The sequence below is a fragment of the Arachis duranensis genome, chromosome 6 (genome assembly GCF_000817695.3).
Source record: "Arachis duranensis cultivar V14167 chromosome 6, aradu.V14167.gnm2.J7QH, whole genome shotgun sequence".
NCBI lineage: Eukaryota > Viridiplantae > Streptophyta > Magnoliopsida > Fabales > Fabaceae > Arachis > Arachis duranensis.
Window position 1 is genome coordinate 15407014 of NC_029777.3, and position 8688 is coordinate 15415701.

An 8688-nucleotide genomic window follows, 5' to 3' on the forward strand; every position below is an offset into this window, starting at 1 on the left:
CACACCATTAAAAAAAAATGTATAGGTATTCAAATATTTTTATTTCAAAAAAAGGCTTCATAAAGTAAATGTTAAATTGTCCTCATTGTACACATTAAATAAAACTGAATATAAATGAAAATCATTTTACTTTGATGGTGTTATCATTCCACTAACATCTTTAAGAATCTGAATTTCTCTTGTTGTAGTGTGCAAGGTGAAAAATACCAGAATACTCTATCGGTCAAGTGAATTAATCAATCATAGCATTAATTCTACTAATGGTACTATTCTCAAATTCAACTAAAAATCAGATAGAATAATATAGTGAAATTATAAACCAGAAACTAATAATATTCATATTCAGTATTCAGCAATAGCTAGTGCGGGAACATTCAAATACCAAGTTAGAAGCGCTCTAACCATTGGCAGAGTGGCAGCCCCTCCCCGGTCACGACCTCAAATGACACCACCACTCCATCTAATTGAAGTAGCGCTTGTACCTTCTATCCAACTACTTACCAAATCATCGATAGATAATTAATTAAGTAGCTAAGCCAGCATTATATTGGTGATACTTATGGCAGAGATATCACCAACTCACCAACTAATTTTGCAGATAATTATATGAATTTTCAAAAAAAAATCCACTCTCATATTCTTACTGCTACTTTTGCTAACACAGATGATGAAACAAAAGTAAAAAATGGGAGTAAGAAATTAAATACTATCTCATAAGCATTGGATTTGAATCCAAGCTAGCTAAGAAAATCACCTTTTACCTGAAAAGCAAAAGAAATTATTAAAACATGATTAACTAAAAGTCCTCCGAATTTGAAATCCCATAATATCAAGTTTTTCTCTCATCAAAAAGGTAGTTTCAAAACTAAATCAAACCAAAAAATTAAAAAAAAGAGCTCAACATAGATTTAATTAACTATCACCAATGACAGAAAGAAGTGATTGATAAACAAAAAGGCTTTTGTGATGATTAATTAAGTCAATATGAAAACAGAATGGAGAGTAATTAATTGAATAGATCAAAAGTTTCTATGGACAGTAACTAAGTGTGAACTTCATCGTTCTAGAGACATTGGACGCTGGACATGATTTCAACATATGACATTTCGATAAATAAATTTGTTTGAATGTTTTCATAAATCAATTAAACATGAGTATGCCTATTCAGATCCAACAACAGTTTTACATACCTAGCTAATTGACTAAAATGAAAATAATTTTTAAAAAAATAAAAAAGGAAAATAAAAAGAAAATAAAGAAGAAGTAAAACCTAGTCTGCAGAGGAAGTTGTTCCAAATATGAAATTTAGTGAGAATCATTAAGAGAAGCTACTGGCTCAACATAAATATATAGAAATAAATTAACCTGAACAAACAATCGGGCAAGAAAAAAAAATGCTTGAATTGCAACCAAATCTAAACAAAAAATAGAAAGAGAAGCTTGAATGCCAAAAATTAAATATTACTACTTTGATAACAAAAAGAAGAACCTTGAATTACAACCTCATCTGTTCATTTCCAAGTTCTTGATCATGTTGATGCTTTGAAATCAGCATGTCATTGGATTCATGTTGCTCCCACACCCTGCACCCCAAACCAATTCTTTAAAAAAAAATCTATAACTCATAAAAAAATTTGAAACTTTAAATGAAGTTGGAAGATAAACAGCAATCAAAGATTCCAATGTGGTATTCATTTTCTATGTTGCAACAATTCATGCTCCATTATTTAGAAATCTCATTTGGTTTTATTGGATGCAAAATTGAAGATAAGAGGGAATTAGATTAAGACCTTTTGGCAAAGGGCAATTAGAATCCTGACAACAATAGTGTGGTTCTAGATTTTCTGCATCAACGGCTTCACACCAGATAAAGACGCCAACAACAACAACAACAACAACATTACAAATATATACATCAGATCAAATAGTAAGAAACACACACAACTCTTCATCGCAAACCATCACCAATCTGTCATTGGAAAAAGAAAAAAGGAAAAAGAAAAAGAAGAAATCACCCGAGGTGGGAGCGTGCCCCTTGAGAGTGATCTGGTGCTGCTGCCTGCTACGAAGATACAGTGTAAATAAAAAAGATAATATTAAAAAATTAAAAAAAAAACTATGTGCAGAGATATTAAAATCTTATACCTTTATTTTCTCAGAGGGCTTGTTGGGCAGTTTGTTGCAAAATGCCCAGAAAATCCCCATAGTTGTAGCAGCTTCCGCTGCCACAAACCTGCCGTACCTACCTCGGCATCCGCCTCCTCCCTGATTGTAATCATTGACCCAGACCACCATGGCTGTAGCATGCACGACCGTCATCGCATCCTCCACCTTATCCACCATCACCATGTCAACTATCACCACGAACTCCACCGCGACCACTGGGCCCACCGTAGACTCCTTGTCCACCATAGCTACCTTAGACTCCTCGTCCACCATAGCTGCTGCCGCAACCTCTTCTACTGCCGTAACCTTACCACCACTACTGTTGTCCCTTTCACGGTGACAGAAAATAAATAGATCTCACCGCTCTGTTCTTGTCGCCGCCGCTGCTGTGCTCCCCGTTTGCCTAGTCTCGCTGCATGTGCTTTCTGTGGCAGCCGCTCAGTTCTTTCCATCGATCTACTCTTTTTCACCACTTCTTCCTCTGTATCCACCACCACGACATTGGTGACCACCATGCTTTTGGCACGCCATCACCAAATGACAGAAAAGCTATCCGGTGATGAAGAGATTTGAAGAAGAAGAAGAAGAAGAAGAAGAAGAGAAAAATAACATAAATCCCTTTCCCTTTTCAATTTTGATTTTGAATTCAAAATTTGAAATTTCACGCTCAATGTTAGTGGAACTCAACTGTGAAAGGTAAAGCCAATAAGTGTAGGAATGAATTGAAACATGGCATGTAATGGATGGCATAACCCAATCTATGTTAGAATCATTGCATGGTATGTGTATATAGTTCCACCAAAATAATAAAAGAAAAAAGACATCTGCCAACCCAACTAGGTCCAGTTTCTTGACAAAAATATATTTATGCACTTGTCATATATAATGTCGAATTTAAATATTCACCCAAGACCATGGAGCAAAATTCTAATATTGAGGAGATTTCATTAACCTGTTGGCCAGTTAAAAACTACACTTCAGACTTACACATTACTGCTGAAAATAACACGTGTCTCATGAAAATTGTGCCAACATCCAAAAAAATAGAAGGCGTGTGACACGCCTGATTAGGGCAGGCGCACCCTAAAATTCACCATAACATGAGATGGGGACATGCGATGTATGGGTTGATAGTCGTGTGGACTTTTTAATTGTTGGTCATGTGTGGACTGTTAGGTGAGTGCATGAAAAATTATTAATTGGATAATGCATTGTGCACATGAAAATCCATGAATTAATTCTAACATATTATTTTAGTGTTTTAAAAACTAATCAATAGGGTAATTTAATATTTTTAAAATGAAAATCAAATTTCTAATTCATAATACATTCGAAAATTCTTAATTAATACTATAATGGTAGTTTTGTCTTTTTAAATTAATGTCAAATGACATTTTAGTCTTTTTAATTTTTTTAAATTAATTTTCAAATATTATTTTAATCTTTTATAAATTAATTATAGGAGTATTTTAGTCTTTTTAAAAATTAAAATTTACAATTTTTAATATAATTAGATAACTTTTATTCTAAAAGCATATTTTAATCATTTTAAGATTATATTTTAAAATTAATGTTTAAAGAGTATTTCAATATTTTAAATAAAAACTTGAAGGGTATTTTTATCTTTTTAAAATTAATTTTTAAAGATCTTTTAGTCTCTTAAATAAATTCTACAAAAATAAATTCTTATTTAAAATAATACTGTTTAAATGATATTTTATATGTTATTTTTTTCAATCAATTAAATGCATGAATCTTACAAAATTTATGCAAAAATATTATTTAAATAATTTTTTTTTATTTTTTCAAATTGATTATGGTCTATAATTTTATAATTGCTGAAAAATATTTGTTTATTATTTTTATGGTTGTTTTACAAATTAATATATTGTAGTTCTCACATAATAAATGCATGTGAATATTTTGTATATAAGTAATTAATATCTTGTTACGATTTTTATAATACTTAACAAGATGCCCTATATTATTAAAATCTCTTAAAAATATTAATGTCCTCTTAATTATTCATATTTTTTAAAACATGTAATTTATATGCATATAGACACTCTATGCAATATTTGAAGTCATAATAATGATGACAAATGTTATAAAATGTTAGAATCTCTCAAAAAAGTGGTGCTAAAAAGAATGAGTTATAAAATCATTAATGGAAAGCATTACATGCTATAACAAATTTAAAATAAGAGAATAAAAAAATATTATATAAAATTATTAGCAAAAATACGTAAAAATTCACATTTAAAAAATTATATTAAAAGTAATAATTGCTAACTTCAGTTAAAAAAAATAAAAAAAGCATCAACCGATTTATCTAATTAAAACTAATTATCTACTAAGTAAAATCTACAAAGTTAAAATTAATTATCTAATTACAATTTAATAAATAATTGACAATTTCATAAAAAAATTAAAAAAAAAACATCAACCAATTTATAAATGTTACTCAATGTGACTGATTTAAAAACTATCAAAGAAGTAAAAAATTGTTATATATAGATCCATAAAAATTACAAACTAGTGTTGTGTACATATGCTTAGAACTTAGATGAGTGTTAAGTATCCATCAATATAAACGTCGGCAACCAGTGTGATTTTTAAAAGTTTATTTTTATGTATATTCTTAAAAACTAAGATCATATTATTTATTTTTTATTTTCATCTTTTAAAAAAACAAAACCAAAAAAATGCAAAATTTATTGGTTCAAAGTGTAAAAAAATTAAAAAAAAAAACTCAACATTTTTATGTATTTTATGCCTAATCCCAAAGTGAAAGTGAATGGTATAACAAAAAAAAAAACGAAAACTAAAATAACTAATAAAAAGGAAACAGAAAATACATATGATATAATTTAATTCATTGTTTAAAAATAATTATGCAAATACAAAAAAATACATAGAAAAAATTAGTAATCTATGTGTAAGTTTTATTTTATAACATCAAAAAAGGAATTAATTCAACAAATTTATAAAATTATTAATACAGGTATATATCAAATAATAAAGTATGAAAAAAGATTTATATGTTTTATTCACTCATTAAAATAAACATCTTCAAATGTTGTTTCATGTTTTTAAATATTTTTAATGTGTCTTCATTATTTTAATTTAATAATATTTTTGTCAATACTTAAAAATTTTTTAATAATATTTTTGTCAACAATTATCCTAATTTCAATTGAGATTGTAGAACATAAAAATCTCTTTCATTCTCAATGACCAAGTCCTACTTATCATATGGACAGAACTGAATCTTCAAGCTCTGGATTTGGTAGAAGTCCAGAAAGCAAAGTGAGCAGCTCAAAATCTCAAATGACCACCATTCAAGGCTGCATTGATCATCAAACACAATAGAAACAAATCGAGGTTGATAACTGTGCGTGCACACGCATGTGTGTATATAGTAAGATCAGATTTTAGAGGAAGAAATTAAACAAATCATTTCAGCAGATGGAACGGTGTAGCACAAGAACTCTCCAAGGCCATGGAATAGTTTCATGGAGATTGGAGCACGAGTCCTTTCACACTGAGCAGAGAATTTCATATATAGTCCAAGCAAAATCACATTCAACCAATATAAAATACCAATAGAAAATGCTGCTCTTAAGTTACCTAGTTGGAACTGAAAAACAAGTATCCAACAGAAAGCTATGTGAAAGCAAAAGGTGACACAAGAACTCATAACAAGAGGAAATATCAAACTTTGCATCAAAAAGTAGCGAATGAGGGTGTGAACTGTGAAGTGTAGCATAAGCAAATAAAGCAGGAATAAGGCACACAACAAATTTTCCAGCTTCTTCCGAAATCAAAGGGTCTTGACCACACAAAATCATTATTTTTCCCAAGCATATCTATAAAAGAGAGAGAGGAACACAAGCTAGACTCAAAGCTACAATAGCAGTGTAGACTAGAACACCAAATCTTCTATATTGTCTTGCTCCATAGGCTTGGCCACCTAGAGTATCCAATGCACATGACATTCCAAACTGTTTGATAAAATAAAATAATAAAACACAGTTAATTTCGAAACAAAAATTTGAAGATTATGATGAGATAAGAGAAAAAAATACTTACAATAACACTGAAGCCAAAAACAGCACAAAGAGAAGTAGCAATAGCTGTGTTGGAGAGAGCAAGTTTTTCCATATGACCAACCATCATGATGGAAATTATTTGGAGAAAATAATTTGACAAATTAACGGTTATCATAGGAAATGTTAAATAACTAACACTTTTAATCTCTTTTGTCACCATATTCCATCTTATAGTTTCTGAAAAACCACTACCTTCTGGCAATAAAAGACCTGCTTCCATGTCTTAAAGAAGGTTCTTGAAATAAAAAAAACAGACTTTGGCTTTTTTGTATAGCTGTTTTGGTTGGAAAGATTTTGAATACAACCCCGCTATGTTACCAACAACATTTCTGCCAACATTTGCCAATTCTTATTTATAAATGTGTTTAATGAAAGTGTTTTTGTGGATGTGTCTAATAAAAATATCTTTTTTATAGTTATGTCTAATAGAAGTGTCTTTATAGATATATTTTTTGGATGTGTCTCTTTATATATGTATTTAAAATATAATAATTAATCATTATTGACAATAAATTAACAGATAATATGTTGGTACCTTATACTTTTGCTTTTGAATATACACACTTAGGGACTAAATTATTTATAGCATGTAGCAAGGTGTTAGTATTTCACTTGATCATTGTTTCATTTACATAACACTAATTTTTGTCACATGCTATTGGTAAATAACTTAATTATTGTTTATTTGAAAATAATAGATCACAGGTGTCCATGAAAATGAAAAAAATTGAAAAGCATAACAACTTTTCTGCGATTGGTAGTTGCTATGAGACAGATAAAAAGAATTCAAATCGGCTAACTCATTAATTATAAAAAAAAAAACTCTTATTACACTTAGTTTAAAGTATTTTATTTTTTATAAAGTCTATCGACTTTACTCTATCTTTTATTAATATTTAAATTCCTACTAAAATAACTAATTTTTACAAAATAAAACATACATAATTTTGATTACAAACAAATTAAGAGTTTACCATTATTTTCTATTAATTTTTAAATAAATTTTTAAGCTCATCACAAACATATTTGTAAGTTAAAAATATTATGTACATGTAAAAAAAAATTAAATATTAAGATAATTATTATATATTAAAGTAATACGTAATAGCAGAATTATGTTATATTTCATCTTTTCTATTATTTAAAATAGATTGCTTATCTTTCCTATTATTTAAAATCGTCCATATTTCTTATTATTTGAAACGTTCCATTTTTAAGAGTTTGGTCCAATTGAAATTATTAATATTTTTTATGATGTTCAAAAAAAATATTTTTATATTTATAAATATATATATCTCGTTTCTGTAAACGAGATATATAAAAATTAAAAAAATATACATATCTCATTTACAGTATAAATGAAATACATTCAAAATTATTACTGTAAATGAGATAAAAGTAAATGACGTATTATCATAATAATTTTTAAAATTATTTATTTTAATAAATAAAATATTTATTTAATTTATATAAATAAAAAATCCAGGGCATTGCCCTTCTTCTCTTACACAAAATTTTGTCTTTGTTTATACATATTAATTTACATATTTTTAATTAAATAATTAATTATTAAAATAATTAAACTTAATATAATAAAATAATTAAATATGTAATAAACAAATAATTTAATTATTATATAATAGTATAATGAAAATTTTTATGAAAATTAAATGATATTTTTATACACAATAACTAAATTTTTTTTATATACATTACATTGTTATTGTTGTGAGACTGTTCAAATAAAAAAAATAACATCATTTAATGAAAATCAGCCAAGACATATCACATATGACGATTAAGAAAAATAACTTTTAAAATTTGTCTACGAGGATGAGCTGACAACTTCAATCATACAAAATTTGTTAAAAAAAATGGCTTTCATTCGCCAAATCTGGACCTTATATTTTTTTATTATTATATATAAAATGGTTAAAGTTATTAAAATATCATATTTCAAAAAGGATATGAGCATATTTGAACATCTTCTATTAGTTATTAGTCGAGAGAGTACGTATATAATGTTGGTATCTACGTATGGTTAGGCTATTGTGTTCCGCTCATAAAACACAAACAATAATTCTAATCATGCGATTGAGATGAATATAATTGTATTCAGATAGTATTATAGAAGAAAATGATACATGGGAGCCAATAAATTGAAAAAAGTATAATGCGGTATTAATATTGAATTTGTGTATCAGTAAGCAATTTATAATACAAAAGTATGAATAAAAAAAATTGAAGAATATGACTATACAAAAAAAGAAGAAAAAAGAAGGAATATAAGAAGAATAAGATAGTGTAAATTCCTAGTTTTAAGAAGCAGCCAGCAACCAGTAACCTGAGAAAAAAATAAAGCGTATACCGAGAAATTGAGAAGAATTAGAAAAGGGATAAACTAGGAAAA

At 27.8% G+C, this 8688-nt stretch overlaps 1 pseudogene; it reads right to left on the reverse strand.

Moving 5' to 3' along the window:
- The window catches only part of LOC127748437 (protein DETOXIFICATION 14-like), a 12920-nt pseudogene extending 6422 nt beyond the window's left edge, over positions 1-6498 (reverse strand).
- Positions 6499-8688: the final 2190 nt, after the last annotated feature.